General features: G+C 39.2%; 1 protein-coding gene across 4 annotated transcripts in view; it reads left to right on the top strand.

Annotated features, from left to right (window-relative positions):
* LOC149163676 (Protein kinase superfamily protein) overlaps positions 1-15,460 on the top strand; it is a 413,635-nt gene that overhangs the window by 265,038 nt on the left and 133,137 nt on the right. The gene's annotated exons all lie outside the window — the stretch shown is intronic.

Here is a 15,460-nt window from a genome sequence, read left to right as displayed (position 1 = left end):
TATGGTTTTTTTTTTTGCTATTTTTACCTACTAGGCAGGTCTTACTGGTACCGAGGTTAAGGAGGGTGGTCTTGCGACCTCCTTGTCCTAATGCAGGGAATCCTATCTTAATGTGTAACAATACTTTTCTAATGCATGAGTCTTTATAAATCCTCTTTTAACATTGTAATATAGCCTAACTATATTATTAGTGGACTAATTTTAATCTATTTTATTTTAAATGTAATATTTATAGTAAACGATATAGATAATATCATTACTTTACATTACTGATTAATTTAAATAGGCTTTTTTTTTATAACGAAAATCACATTAATATATATAACTGATTTTAAATTATGAAAATAACATATAATAATTTAATGTGACAGCAATGACACAATAATTCTAAGTACATATATAAAATCAAATCACAATTAATAATATTAACTAAATAATTAAAAATTTCAATCATTTTAAAACCAAATAAAGCCCTTAAAAATATATGACTTAAAATTACCAAAACCATTTTGTTAAGCACTCACTATCATTTTAAAGTCAAAACACTTCACGTTCTCAAAACTACACTTTGATACAAAATAATAACAATCTTGCTGATTTGGTTTTAACTATAAAATCACTGTATTAAATAATATTTTCAATATTATATTTATATATATAATTTAAATTAAAGTCAAAATATCAATTTTAAAAATTAAGTAAATGATACTATTAAAACATTAATTTTAATTAAATAAAACTAAATAAATGAAATTCCATACAACGCAAGCCCCAAATACACATTTAATTCAATAATTATATAAAATTCTTAAATTAACCCTATAATTCATTTAATATAAAATGACAAAGGTATACTTTAAATTTCCAAAAATTCATTTAACAATATTTAATTAATATCAATTAATTTTATAGAATCCAAATTATTTTATGCATTGGCTTTTTAAAAATAACGATAATTATATAAAATTAATTACGTAGAACTCATTTAGTCAAAATGGTAAATACATATGTTGAACTTCCCAGAAAATCAACACACTGTACATATGATATATCTATTCTCTCGTAGGAGCACACACATCATTGAAACCACAGTGATGTCTTGCAAATATTTGCCCAGCGTACATACATTCCGACAAATATGAACCAGCTTGCATAGCCATGTTTTAACCATTGCAGAGAAGGGACCGCTTGTACCATTAAGCATAGAGAAGGAAAATCACAAGTGGGAAACGTGCAGATGGGCTAGACAACAATCTTTAAGAATCAACGCATAGAAGGGATAATTTGAGATGTAACCAGCGTATATATATAAAGAGGGACCTGCTATCAAATGCACAGAAAATAGGAACACAGGCTATAGTTTAATGAAACGGCCAGATGAATAGTGGACGCTGCAAAGGAAGAGCATTTGACAATTGCAAAGAATGCCTAGAATGAAGAAAAAACAAGTTTACACAGGGAAAGCCCAAAGTGTCTACCGACAGAACCAAAAGATAACAGATGTCGGTTGAAAATGCGGTGAATGAACCTTCCAATGAATCCGCGCGTTGTACATCCGAGTAAACAAAAATTTATACGATACGTAGGGCCTATGAGGTCGAAAGGGTTTTAACCTGAGCTTTGATACCAAAATGTAAGGACTATACAGAATTTGATTTAAGAACTATACAAAATTTAATAGCCATTGTAAAGACAGTAAATATTTCTTAAAATCATCATGAACCTATGATAAAATTACATAAAATTTTACAAATCTAACTGACAGATTTGATGAGAGTACCTACTTGTATTCCTGCGGTTGATGATGCCTCAAGCTTCTCCTGCTTCTGTTACCAAAAGACCATAACCTCCCAGCCAAACCAAGTACAACCTGGGTACTCAGTCTAGATTGCTTTCCAATTTTTGCAATCTGTTCCCTTGTGCCGAAAAACTTTAGAACAAGCAAGGTTCCTTCCCACTATGCTTCTTCCCACTGTCCGTAGATTCTTCGTTCTTCCTCCTTTCTCCCCTCCTTTGATTTTTCCCGGTTCAGATTCCCCTAAAAACTCTTTTACCTCTATATGTAGCCTTCCTTGGCGGTGAGCGCTCTCTCCACCAGCGATCCCACCACTTCAAATCGTAGTGACACCTTTTCCCTCTATGTACATGAGTCATATTCCTTTAAAGGTGTATTTATCTTATACTTAGGATTTTTTTGTTTGTTTAATTTAAATGCCTTAGGTTAATATTAAATACTTTATTTTGATTTACTTTATCATTTTAATAATTTATTACTATAATTTATTAATATTCTAGGATATACAATTATATAACGATATGTAAAAATTAACTTAATTTTTACATCTATTTCTTTATAACCCTTTTAACTTTATACTTTTTTTAAATTTATATCATTGGTATTTGCTCATTAATTATGATGCATTAAGCAATGCGCGTGTTGATGGGTGAAGGTAACTTCTATTTGAAGGTGTGTCATGATATTCAACATTTATAGTTAATTTTAGAATATAAATACTAGTGCAGTGCATGCAATACATGCATATGTAGCTATCAGATGCATGCATCGTATGCATGCTAATATTCTTGTGTTCTCTATATTAAAGATGGGTCATTACATGCATGGTCTACCTAAAGTCATTGTTAGTGATAGAGATGTAAGATTTAAGGGAAATTTCTGGAAGGAATTTTGCAACCAAGCCAGAATAACCCTTAACATGAGTTCATCCTACCATCCACAAACAGATGGTCAAACAAAAATAGTAAATAATAGTAAATAAGTGTTTAGAAACATACCTACGATGCTTCATATCTGATAAGCAAAGCAAATGGTCACAATGGTTACATTTAGCAGAATGGTGGTACAATACCACCTATCATACCTCAACTAAAATGACCCCATTCCAGGCCCTGTATGGTTATGAACCCTCGAGATGGAAGGATTTTGCATTAAATGACATTAAGGTTCAAGTAGTAAAGAACCATTTGGAAGAAAGTCAAAATATTATCCAGATATTAAAGGAAAACCTAGCAACTGCTAGAAATTGAATGAAGCAACAAGCTAACTAGCACCGTTCAGAATGAGAATTCGATGAAGGAGATCAGGTCTTTGTAAGACTACAACCTTACAAGCAATTATCCTTGAAACAACAAGGGAAGAATAAGTTAGCTTCGAAGTTCTATGAGCCTTTTTAGATAACTAGGAAAAATAATGATGTAGCTTATGGATTGAAACTACTAGATCACTGTCAAATCCACAACGTATTCCATGTTTTGTGTTTCAAAAAAGTACTTGGTCAAAACCAATTAGCTCAAACCAAGATACCTGAACTCGATGAAGAAGGAAGGATTGTCTTAGAACCTGAAGATATCCTTGCAACTAGGGAGAAAGCACTACATTCCAAAGTTATTAAAGAATACCTGATCAAGTTGAAAAAACTTCTAGAAGAAGACTCCTCATGGGAAACTGAGAAGTTCCAATAGAAATACCCCTTGTTACCCTTGCTTTGAGGACAAAGCAATTTGAAGGGTGGGGCAATGTTATGAATAATTAATTCATAATTAAATCATAAATAATGGATAATAATTACATAAATACATAAATAAATAATTAATTAATTAAGTATTTTATTTAAGTTATGAAGGGTTATGGTCAAAAGTTGTGAGCAATCAACGTCGTGACCAGTCACTGCCTATATAGGCATACCGTTCAAGGGTTTGTAAATCATCATTTTTCAATGATTCAATTATTAATAAAAATATTACATTTATAGTGTGAAATCTGCAAGTAATTTCAACATTCACGCTGACTCATTCCACAACGAAGAAGAAGGAGAAAGAAGCAAAGTTTTCAGACTGTATTTGGGCTATTATCCTTCACACGTGCGAGAAAATTAGGGAACCTATTGCAACAACTAGACCGAATTGTAGACTTGCTAAAAGAAGTCGAGTTAGGGCATACTTTGCAAGCTGAGTTCTATAGAAGAGAGAACCAAGTCAAGCGAAGAAGAAGGAAGGAAGAAATCACCGTCTTTCCCACACGTGAAAGAGCTAGGGTTTCTGCAGCAGTCAAAATCGTAGAAGAAACCACTGGGGTCGAAGTTGATGGGGTCAAGATTGCTGGGATCGAAGTTTGCTAAAGAAGTTGTTGGAAAGCTCATAAAGGAGGAAGGATTGACTTGGTCTTGGAGGGGTCTTTCACAAGGGTCTTAGTTCTTGGAATTTGTCATTTGAAGTTCTATAAGAAGAGAAGAATTCTTGTGGGTTTTCCTCTTAAGAGGAGAGGATTTGGCCCTGACTTATAGCCTACATTATGTGTCCTCTTGTCTCATTGATCTTTATTGTTTGGTAGTTGTTTGATGATAGAAAACACAATAATAATCAATTTGAAGAGGAAGTTAATCAAGTCAAGTAAAAAAAAAGACGTCACAAGCAGTTATCAAAGTAAGAGAAATCATCTAATTTAGCTGCCCCTAGATTTCTCAACAGAGAAAACAAAATATAGGGTCAAATTTGATGCCCATACCTGAAATCCATGCCTTATTGAAAAAACTCGGTCCAAATTCAATTTTTATTTGCATGGGATCCTAAATTCCTTTGGTTTTCGCCTCTCTCGCCCTTGTAGATTAGTTATCCTCCTCCCTAGCTCTCACCCTTGCTCTTTGATTACAAAATGAAACAAAAAAAACCCAAATTAACTTTTTAAAAGGTGTTGTTTCCACGGGCCACAATTTTTATGTATTGGATCACGATTTTTCAAATGAATGTCAATGATTTAATCTTTTCAGCAAAAAAAGCATGATTTTTCAAAAAATTGCGATTCATGATTTTCTCAACACTGCATGTAAGGATGTCTCCGAAATTTGTCATTGGCATGGAATATGGTTGGGGACGCCTAGGTGTCACCCTTTTTCCTCCATAAAGGACCTAGCTACCTATTGAAGCCCTCTTGGAAAACATCATCACAAAAATATTACTGCTATGTAGAAACCATACATAACATGATCCCAAGAAATATTTTGTTTATATAGAGACCTACATCATAATTGTTGTGATATTTTATTTTATTTTATCTTTCCCAGGTTACATGTTTGATTTCATGATAATGATATATTCATTAAGAGCTTAACATGGCACTTGTGGGAATTGAATACAGGCGGGGAGAATAACAAAAAGACACAAAACATTGTTTTACTACAACTATCTCGTCACATTGCTTTTGAGCTTCATTGTTATATCTTTAATAATCCTAATTGCTAGGGATACTCCCCTTGTGTTGAAGAAGAGCCAACCAAAAATGAGAAGATAAGTTGCTTAGGTGATGGTGGTAATTGTCCTAATAAACCCTCTTGGGTTGCACTTTGTGGATTAGGGCTTTTATCATTAAGTGTGAGTTGGGGAGGTAACAAGGAGTATCTTTGGAAGAGGCCTCCTTTGATTTTCTGCATATTGAACTAAAACATGTGTTTGGTTAGAGCATGTTTATAATAGCATTACCATTCCTTCTTCCATATAAGTTTGAACCCTTTTGATTGTTGGCCTTGACACCATCACCCATTGGATAGGCATTGGTCTTGGCAATCCACCATCCTTTAATTTCTAAGAATGTGATAAATATCTTTTCTAGGGTTTCTCCCCTTGAGCTGGACGATACCACCTAAAGTGAGAAGGAGATTTGCTATGGTGATAGTGGGAAACATTCCCAAGTGCCTCTAGGGTTGTACTTCATTCAGGGGCTTGAATTTTTGAGTTCAAATCTTGGAGGTAACACTGCTCACATAGGGCTCATTTTAGGTGATAGCACCACCTAATCGGCTAACATCAACATTATACTATTGATATGGTTATATTATGAACATATAAAGAGACTTACATATGTTTTCATGTACACTTTGAACAATGAGATGCCTAATTTTTTGATTTTAGTAGTTTTGGGTGCTTAGTTCCAGTGTTGCACTATTCGCGATTTTAGTAAAATTGCGGTTTTTTAAAGCCAGCGATATAATCGCTTGATAAATACAACGATTTTTTTTTTTGGCGTTTTTTTGGGAAAAAATCGCGGATATTTTTCTTTTTTTCTTTACTTTTATGTATGAGGAGGACGAGGTGACACAACCTACCCAAGCTACCCCTGTCACCAGTAGAGGACGTGGTCTACCTCTTGTAGCTCCTAGTTCTTCAGCTTCAGCCTTCTAGAGCAGAACAGAGTCCACTGCCAACTCCACCGACATCTACATCTAGAGGTGCAGAGGAAATCAGTAGTATTAGACTTTAGTTATTTGGTTCATTTCATTGTATATGACATTATGACTCATGATATGAGATACATTATTATATTTTTTGTTGATATTTTGAGGCTGACTTGGGACTCAGGAGTCAGGACTTACTATTCATGACATGATTCACTGTTATGTGTGATGTAACACTAGAAGTGATATTACGCATCTTATATATTAGTTCTTTTATCATATTTATGTGTCAATGTATTTATTTTATGTTGTAGATGCTTTAGATATTAAAAAAATTGAAAAAAGATGAATATTTTTGTATATTACAATTTTTTCTCGATTTTTACGATTTTTTCCGATTTTTTCCCCTCACTGATAATATCCCGATAACGATTAATGGAACATTGCTTAATTATTTTTGAAATTTCACTTGGAAACAAAGGCAACCAACATTACACGTGAGCAATGATAATTTACATCACTTGTAGACTTTGATCATGTAAACTGGCAGTTTATGAACATTGGTTGTAGTTGATTGTCTGATTTTCTGAGCATATCTGTCAAGGTTTGAAATTTAGTTGAATTGATTCATTGCTGATCGAGTAAGAAAATATGTTGATATAGTGGCTTTTGAAATATTAGATAATGATCGTATATTATTCTCAGCTATAAATTCTCTTCCAATAGTGATCCTCGTCAAATGTGACATTTAAGCTCATTTCCTTTCTGTATTTTTTTACACCTAACCCATAGACTTTAGAGAGTCGGCTTACAAAACAAGTCATTTGATTCTATATATTAAAGTTTAATTATCCTAGCTTGCTATTGGTCATAATCAATCATGTTGGCCAGCTGTGGCAAATGTGGAATTGGTTACTAATAATTCATTGTAATGTCCCTTCCTAATTGTTCTCCTGAGGAGAGGAAAAACAATTTGGCAATTTTGTTATTTTTGGCTTAATGCATTTTTGGTGGAAGAACTTAGGAGAAAACGGGGTCGATATGCCTTTAGTGGATTGTGGGGACCACTCACCCACCAAAAATACGCAACCCTTGGAGGAAGCTTGATTTTCCTAAGTTGGGGGTCGAAATATTTGATGGGACCCACGTGGGGCCCAAGGGAGCAAGCATAAATAGAATTTCATGTCCCTTCCCAAATAAAATTGTAACAGGTTTTGGTCTCTACACAATTTTGCATAAATTTTGATAAGTAAAAGAACCCAAGCATTTTTGAGTTGGGAACTTAGGAGAAAGGAAGGTTGAATTAGATTGCTAGTGGAAGGTGGGGACCACCCAGGTGGGAAAATGCACTTGGGCAGTTAAAATTGCCTTGGAGGGGAATCAAATGGCTTGGAGAGGGGCCCACATGAGGAAAGGAAGGCCCACAAAGATATAAGGAGGAAGAGCTCCTCAATTGAGGCATTCATTTTTGCACATCGAATTTACTTATGTTGCTCGAGCTGCTTAGATGAGTTACCTGATTGTTTAGCATCGAGTTTCTCAGGTGGGAGACTCAACCTTTCCTTTGGGGGACTTCGAGTGCCACCCTAGGAGGGCATTTCACAACCTTGAGAAGAACTAGAGGAGATTTGTGGCCATACCACTCAGCCTTCGAACCAACAGAGCATATTTCCGGAACACGCAGAGGGGATTGGGAGTTCATCCGGTCAACACTTGTCAGGAAAGTTTGGAGAGTTGGAGTACAACAGAGGAAGAACCTTTGGGAGGAGTTTGAGGGCAGGAGGTTGCTACATTTGGGCAATTCGACTTACAACTTTTGTTGCGTAGAGGGTAGTACTGGGGCTCATGTGGGAGTTGGTGGAGAAAGCTACGGAGCTGGCCTCATTTGAGAGAAGGGAGGAAAGCCATAGGGGATAGCATCTCAGTGTTTGGGGCAGAATGGAAGGGGCTTTCCCAGCCAATTCCAGGCAGACCGAGTTTGCCAGCGTTGAGGAGGAGGACGTTGTCCTTGGATGTCAATTTTCATGGGTCTGAACTAGGCCAAACTCTTCCTGGGTTTTGGTGGGTTTTTGTTGAGGAGTCGGGAGTTGAAGTTGCAAAATTTTATGAGCATAGGAAGCAGGGTTTCCAACACATCCTTTCCAACAGGCAGCGCAGTTTTCTAGGTAGCGTAGATCACCTCTGGAGCAGCAATTGGGCAGCTCTAGGATCATCATTTGCTCACCTGGGTTTTGTCACACTTGTCCTTGGAGACAAGCCCAGGTGCACCATTCCATCATTGTTGTATTTGCCCCATAAATATTTAATAAAATGGCTTAGATGTTCTTTATTTCCAGTGCTTTCATGGGGGTTTATTGATTGTATCTCATTTCTGGATGTTGGTTTGTCTATTTTCTTTGTGTATCATTGAATTTCCTAGTTAGGAACATTACATAGAAGGAGAGGAGCAGCATTTGGGGCCTTTTGTTGATTTGAGAATTCATTGTTGCTTTCGCTGTTCAGCTAAGCTACAACGTGCTGTTTAGCACAAGAGCTTCCCAAGGAGTGAAGCTCGCCCCTTTCTTTGGTGGACCTTGATTGCCACCCTAGGAGGGCCTTTCATTATAGTTGGAGACAAAAAGAGTGGCCACCATCAGAGGATTATGTTACCTTGGCTCAGCTAGGACGCAGTGGGAGCAACAGGGATGCAGTGGGAGAGACTGCGTGTTTGTGTGGAGTAGAGTTGGGATTTGGGAGTGAAGTGGTTGCTGGAGGCATTCTTATCAGGTTTTCATCTCAGAGGAGCAATATTACAGTAGGAGGAAGATCCAATCACCCAGGTCGTGTTTCTGGTGCAAGGGACTGCGTGATCTTCACCCAGGACGACGCAATCACTAGAGGGGGTTGTTTGGAGGGAGTTTTACCTGGAGGATTGAGGAGCTAGGTTGCAGAAAATTTATTGGGAGGCTGATTTGGGAAGTTTCTTGACATTTTGGGAGCATGATACAACAGTTCCAGCTACAAGTGTCAATTCCTAGTGTTGCAGGAGGGCCAAGCTCTAGGAAGCCAAAATTGGAGGGTCAAAACCAGGGAAAACCCTTTGTGGGTTTTTCTTGGTTTTTGGCAAGGAGTACACTCCTAAATTTACAGAAAATTTTGGGTTGTTTTGAGGGGGAAAGTCAGAGCTTGAAGTCAGCCAGTAGTGTAGATTTCGAGGGACAATGCAGTTTTCTGGAGAGCAACACTTCTACAGCAGTTGGGCTCTTTTGTATTGATCACTTGAGGCTTGTAGCTTGCCTTGTGCAAGCCCAGGTGCACCTCATCCATCTTCTATTGTACTCCAACATATTTTATTAATGAAAATGAGCCAGTTGGGTGTTTGATGAGAAATTTTTGTTTATGTGTCAATTGCTGAGTACATTTTGTTTTGAAAATTATTACATGTCTTTGTTATCACTGCAAATTTTCCATTAGGAATATTACAGTGGTATTAGAGCATGTTCTTGGCCAGGGTGGGGAATAAGAGCGGGTGATGCCACCGAGATACCAAGGACTGGTTTTCTAGAGAGGCTGTGGTAGAGGCAGAGGTAGGGGTCGAGGTAGAGAAGAGGGCCCAGACCCATTTTCAGACACTGAAGTGGAAAATATCAGAGGCAAGATGGAGAACCAAGAAGAGAATGAGCAGCCCAGGCAGAGGAACACGGACCAGGTCTTAGAAGAGCTGCTAAGGACAAACCAACAGATGATGAGGCAAGGACAACTGATGATGGACATAATGCAGCGAGTGATGGACTTGTAAATGGGTGGAAGACTGGAGGGAGAACCTCAAGTTGACGGGGGTTACAGAGCGGGAGGAGGCAGTCGTACCTATTAGCTTCCACACACCCCACAGCGTGGGCAAGATGGCCACGCCACAATGCCTCACTTCATGGAGGAGGTCGAGCCAGAGAGAGAACCAGACTCGGTTGCGGACTTGGTACACTCTGTTGCATCGGGCATTGATGAGTAGGAGGGGAGTTTTTGAGTGGACGCAGGTGATAGAGGAGGCTTTTGAGCGCTTCAAGAGGGTCATAAGCAGCTGCCTGGTTTTAGCCTTGCCGGATTTCACATGGCCCTTTGTGCTGGAGTGTGATGCCTTCGGTGAAGAGGTTGGGGTCGTTTTGACACAGGGGGGCCATCCTATTGCGTTTGAGAGCAGGAAACTATTGCCTCATCAGCGGTTATACTCCGTGTACGACAAGGAGATGTTGGCAGCGATGCATGCACTAGCCAAATTCAGACAATATCTAGTGGGAAATCGGTTCAAAGTGAAGACTGATCACAATAGTCTTCGATTTCTCCTTGAGTAGCAGTCATTAGAGGAGAGGCAACAAAAATGGGTGAGCAAGCTCTAGGCTTACGATTTCGAGATTGAGTATGTGAAGGGTAAACACAATGTGGTAGTCGATGCCCTCTCTAGGAGACCAACAACGCTATCTTTGATGGATGTCACGCAGGATTGGAAGGCTCAACTATTGGGTGAATACTCCAAGGATAGATAGGCTTGTGACATTTTGGATGGCACACACAGGGATGACTGGTTGATGGTGATGGACGATGTGATTTTATTATAATGACCGAATCTATTTGGTACCAGGATCTCAATTGAAGGAGAGGATCATGTAGGCAGCCCATGATTCTCCTCTAGCAGGGCACCTAGGTTTCCTCAGGACATATCTTGTTGTCAGGGAGAGATTCTCTTGGCGAAGGCTCAAGGGAGATGTGTTGAGGCACGTGAGGGAGTGCGTGGACTGCCAGAGGAACAAGGTGGAGCTAACCCACTCGGCTGGTTTGCTACAACCACTTCCCATTTCGGAGAGGAAGTGTGAAAGCGTATCCACGGACTTCATCAACATGCTACCAACTGCATAGGGGCGAGACTGCATCTATGTGGTGGTTGACAGTTTGACCAAGTTTGCCCATTTCTTTGCTATTTCATCGAGATCTTTAGCTTCCCAAGTGGCCGAGTTATTCTTTCGGGAGGTTTTCCGGCTGCATGGTCTCCCCAAGACCATTGTCAGTGACAGGGATGCAGATTTATGGGGGCTTTTTGGTAGGAGTTGTTCCGGCTAGTGGGTAGTCAGGGACAGAGCTTACACCCAGCACTAGCTATCACCCCCAAACCGATGGGCAGACAAAGATTGTGAACAAATGGTTGGAAGGGTACTTGTGCCATTATGTGATTGGGAGCAGAGAGCGTGGGTCAAGTGGCTACATCTCAGGAAGTTCTGCTACAATACAACTTATCATATGTCCTTTGATGTGTCTCCTTTCCGAGTAGTCTATGGGTATGATGCACTTTCTTTTTTTGACATGGTGTTTGGAGATAGCAGGGCCCCAAGGGCAAAGGATTGGGTTCAAGAGAACCAAGAGATTCTCCGAGCTCTCAAGAACAACTTACAGGTGGCCCAGACTCAACAAAAGGTATATGCTGACAAGCACAGGGTGGAGAGACACTTTGAGGTAGAAGACATGGTCTAACTACCCTTAATCTTCGCTTAAGAAGAAGGGAGCAGAGAAGCTTCAACCTCGATCATATGGGCTGTATAAGGTAGTCTGGAAGGTTGGAGGGGTGTCTTATGAGCTCGAGCTACCTTCGGAGAGCCGGATTCACAATGTGTTCCACATCTCATGCTTAAAAAAGGCATTGGGACAACATGTTACAGCAGCAACTGAGTTGCCTCCTTTGGATGATGAGGGGCACTTAGTTTTGACACCTGAGACCATATTGTTGGCATTATGACACAGGTGTCGTCCGTGATGGCAACTCTCTTAGATGACAGATCACAATACAGCAGGTTAATAGCTCAGAGTTATAGATCAGACTTCACAGAATGAAGAAAGAGAGGTATACACAGGTTCACCATTGGCCAAGCAGCGTATACACGCGGGTTCACTGTATACAAGCCGTGTATATGTACACACGCACTTTCACAAAAGGAAAAGTGCGTATACCTTGGAAAACTAAGTTTTGGTCCGAAGTATTTTGGTCCATGGTATTTTGATCCATGGTATTGGTCCAAGGTATCGGGTCCGAGGTATTGACCCCAGGTATTTGATCCAAGGTACTGGTCTTAAGTGGTTTTGGTCCATGGTATTGAGAAAGGCCTAAAACTATAAAAGGAGGAGAAGATCATTAGTCCAAAGTACTCAAGCATTGAATATCTAATGAAGAGTAAGATCTAGTATGCAGGTTATTGGGTTATGGTGCATCGCTGGATCTGAACCAAGGAGGAACCTTAGCAATTGATGGAGGATAAGGTCTAATGATGGATCGGGATCTTAAGGCGTAAAGTGAACTATCATTATGTGTTTTTGCTCATGAATATTCTAGATCTGAATACTGACACATATATTATTCTGTAAATGATATGATCTGGGTATAACTGAAGTCTGGTATAGCTGCAGAATTATGAATTAATATTTGCAGATGTATACGCTGGTTGACTTTGAGGAAAGCGCATATACACACAGGTTCGGCACAAGAAAGTAGCGTATACCTTATAATCTATGTTTTAGTTGTTGTTGTTTGTTGTTGCAGTGTTCTGGGTTTTGGCTTGGTTTCTGGTTACTGTATTCTGGTGACAACATTCTGAATGATCAGATTGATGGAGTGATTGATTGATTCGGTTGTGGTTGGCTCAAAAGGAAATTGGTTGATGCAGATATATTTGATGATTGAATGATGTTGTTAATGGATCCAGTCTGAAAATTTATGAAACATGGTCCCTGAAGAAAAGAGAAGGTTGTAGCCTTCTGTAAACATATCAGCTAGTACAAGAGCTAGGGGGTTGTAGCTTCCTTCCAGCAGAAGCTGGAGAACGAGAGAAGGTTGTAACCTTTTGCAGGTAGAAGCCTGCGTATTGGTATAAGACTGCACCAGTACAAAAAATTGTAAACAGAATTATCTTATTATTAAAAGAAGACAGAGACGATTGCAGCAGGTGGTTTTCACCCACATTGGGTTTCCACCTTATATCTTGGTGTTCACGTGTGTTTCTTATGTGTGATGATCTGTTCTATTTTTACTGTTCCTGGTTACTGTTTACATGGTTCTGATGCACTGATTAAAGATCAATATATGAAGAATTCACTGAATCATAAGTTTGTTGGATATACACTAGTTGCACTAAACATAATTGCGTGTACGCGCGAGTTCCCTTAACTGAAGTAGCGTATATGAATCTGATTATGGAAATGAAAAATTATTCGTTTGATAATACTGATTCACCCCCCCCTCTCAGTATTATTTCCAACAATTGGAGACCCGGGAGAGGAGGTTGAGAAACAGGGTGATTAGGGAGTACCTGATCAAATGGAGGGATTTGCCAAAAGAGGATGCCACGTGGGAGAGTGAACAAATCTTGCAGCATCCAGTTTTGTGGTTGCTTGTGGACAAGTAACATCCGGGAGGGAAGGATTGTAATGTCCCTTCCTAATTGTTCTCCCAAGGAGAGGAAAAACAATTTTGGCAATTTTGTTATTTTTGGCTTAATGCATTTTTGGTGGAAGAACTTAGGAGAAAAGGGGGTCGATATCCCTTTAGTGGATTGTGGGGACCACTCACCCACCAATTATACGTACCCCTTGGAGGCAACTCGATTTTCCTAAGTTGGTGGTCGAAATATTTGATGGGACCCACGTGGGGCCCAAGGGAGCAAGCATTAATAGAAGGAGAGGAGCAACTTCTGGGGCCTTTTATTGATTTGAGAATTCATTGTTGCTTTGGCTATTCAACTAAGCTACAACATGCTGTTTAGCACAAGAGCTTCCCAAGGAGTGAAGCTCACCCCTTTCTTCGGTGGACCTTGAGTGCCGCACTAGGAGGGCCTTTCCTTGCAGTTGGAGACAAAGAGAGTGACCACCATTAGAGGATTATGCTGCCTTGGCTCAGCTAGGACGCAGTGGGAGCAATAGGGACATAGTGGGATTGATTGCGTGTTTGTGTGGAGCAGTAGAGTTGGGATTTGGGAGTGAAGTGGTTGCTGGAGGCATTCTTATCAGGTTTTCATCTTAGAGGAGTGATTTTACAGCAGGAGGAAGAGCCAATCGCCCAGGTCGAGTTTCTAGTGCAAGGGACTGCGTCATCTTCACCCAGGACTATGCAATCACTAGAGGGGGTTGTTTGGAGGGAGTTTTACCCGGAGGATTGAGGAGCTGAGTTGTGGGGAATTTGTTGGGAGGCTGATTTGGGAGGTTTCTTGACATTTTGGGAGCAGGATACAACACTTCGAGCTACAGGTGTTGATTCCTAGTGTTGGAGGGCCAAGCTCTAGGAGGCTGAAACTGGAGGGTCAAAACTAGGGAAAACCCTTTTTGGGTTTTTTTGGGTTTCTGGCAAGGAGTACACTCCTAAATTTACATAAATTTCTGGGTTGTTTTGAGGGGGAAAAGTCAGAGCTTGAAGTCAGCTAGCAGTGCAGATTTGGAGGGACAGCGCAGTTTTCTGGAGAGCGGCACTTCTACAGCAGTTGGGCTCTTTTGTATTGATCACTTGAGGCTTGTAGTTTGCCTTGTGCAAGCCAAAGTGCACCTTATCCATATTCTATTGTACCCCAACATATTTATTGATGAAAATGAGCCAATTGGGTGTTATGATGAGAAATTTCTGTTTATGTGTCAATTGCTGAGTACATTTTGTTTTGAAAACTATTACATGTCTTTGTTATCACTGCAAATTTTCCATTAGGAATATTACATTCATGTTGGCCAGCTGTGACAAATGTGGAATTTGGTTACCAAGTTAAATTTTTGCCTGACATTTTCTTTTAAGGATTGAAATTTGGCCAAAATGATTTCTTATGTGTTTGGAATAAACTGAAATATGATAGACTGCTTTGGCTTATAATTTGATTATTAAATAAATTTAGTTATTGTAGTGTACACTATTGTATTTTTAATAGTTTTATTACTGGGAAACCTTAGCATAACATTCTTGATTTGTGCCCAATTCTGCCCTTTGTTTTTATATTTGATCTGGGCTATTTGTTATAAGTCTTCCTGTTTCTTTAGGTTGAACAATGCTGTTTTATCAGATTGTTTCTTTGTACAGCTCACATGGTTACTTTGCCTTGCATTGACGTATCTTTTATTTCACTGTTCCTGAGAGGGTTCCTCTTCTTCTTTGGGATTCCCAGCTTTGTCCTTTTTTGTTTCTTTGATGATAGATCTTAGATTCTAGGCCTTTGGCCTGAGAGGATAGATATGCTTTTATAGGAACTGCACTTGCACTCCCACTGTGTATTGTTTCTGATGTA

The sequence above is a fragment of the Pinus tabuliformis genome, chromosome 5_1 (assembly GCF_031772625.1).
Source record: "Pinus tabuliformis cultivar Carrire ecotype Pingquan chromosome 5_1, CPIR1, whole genome shotgun sequence".
Taxonomy (NCBI): Eukaryota; Viridiplantae; Streptophyta; class Pinopsida; order Pinales; family Pinaceae; genus Pinus; species Pinus tabuliformis.
The sequence above is the reverse complement of the archived record's forward strand: the minus strand, read 5'-3'. Positions and strand labels throughout refer to the sequence as shown.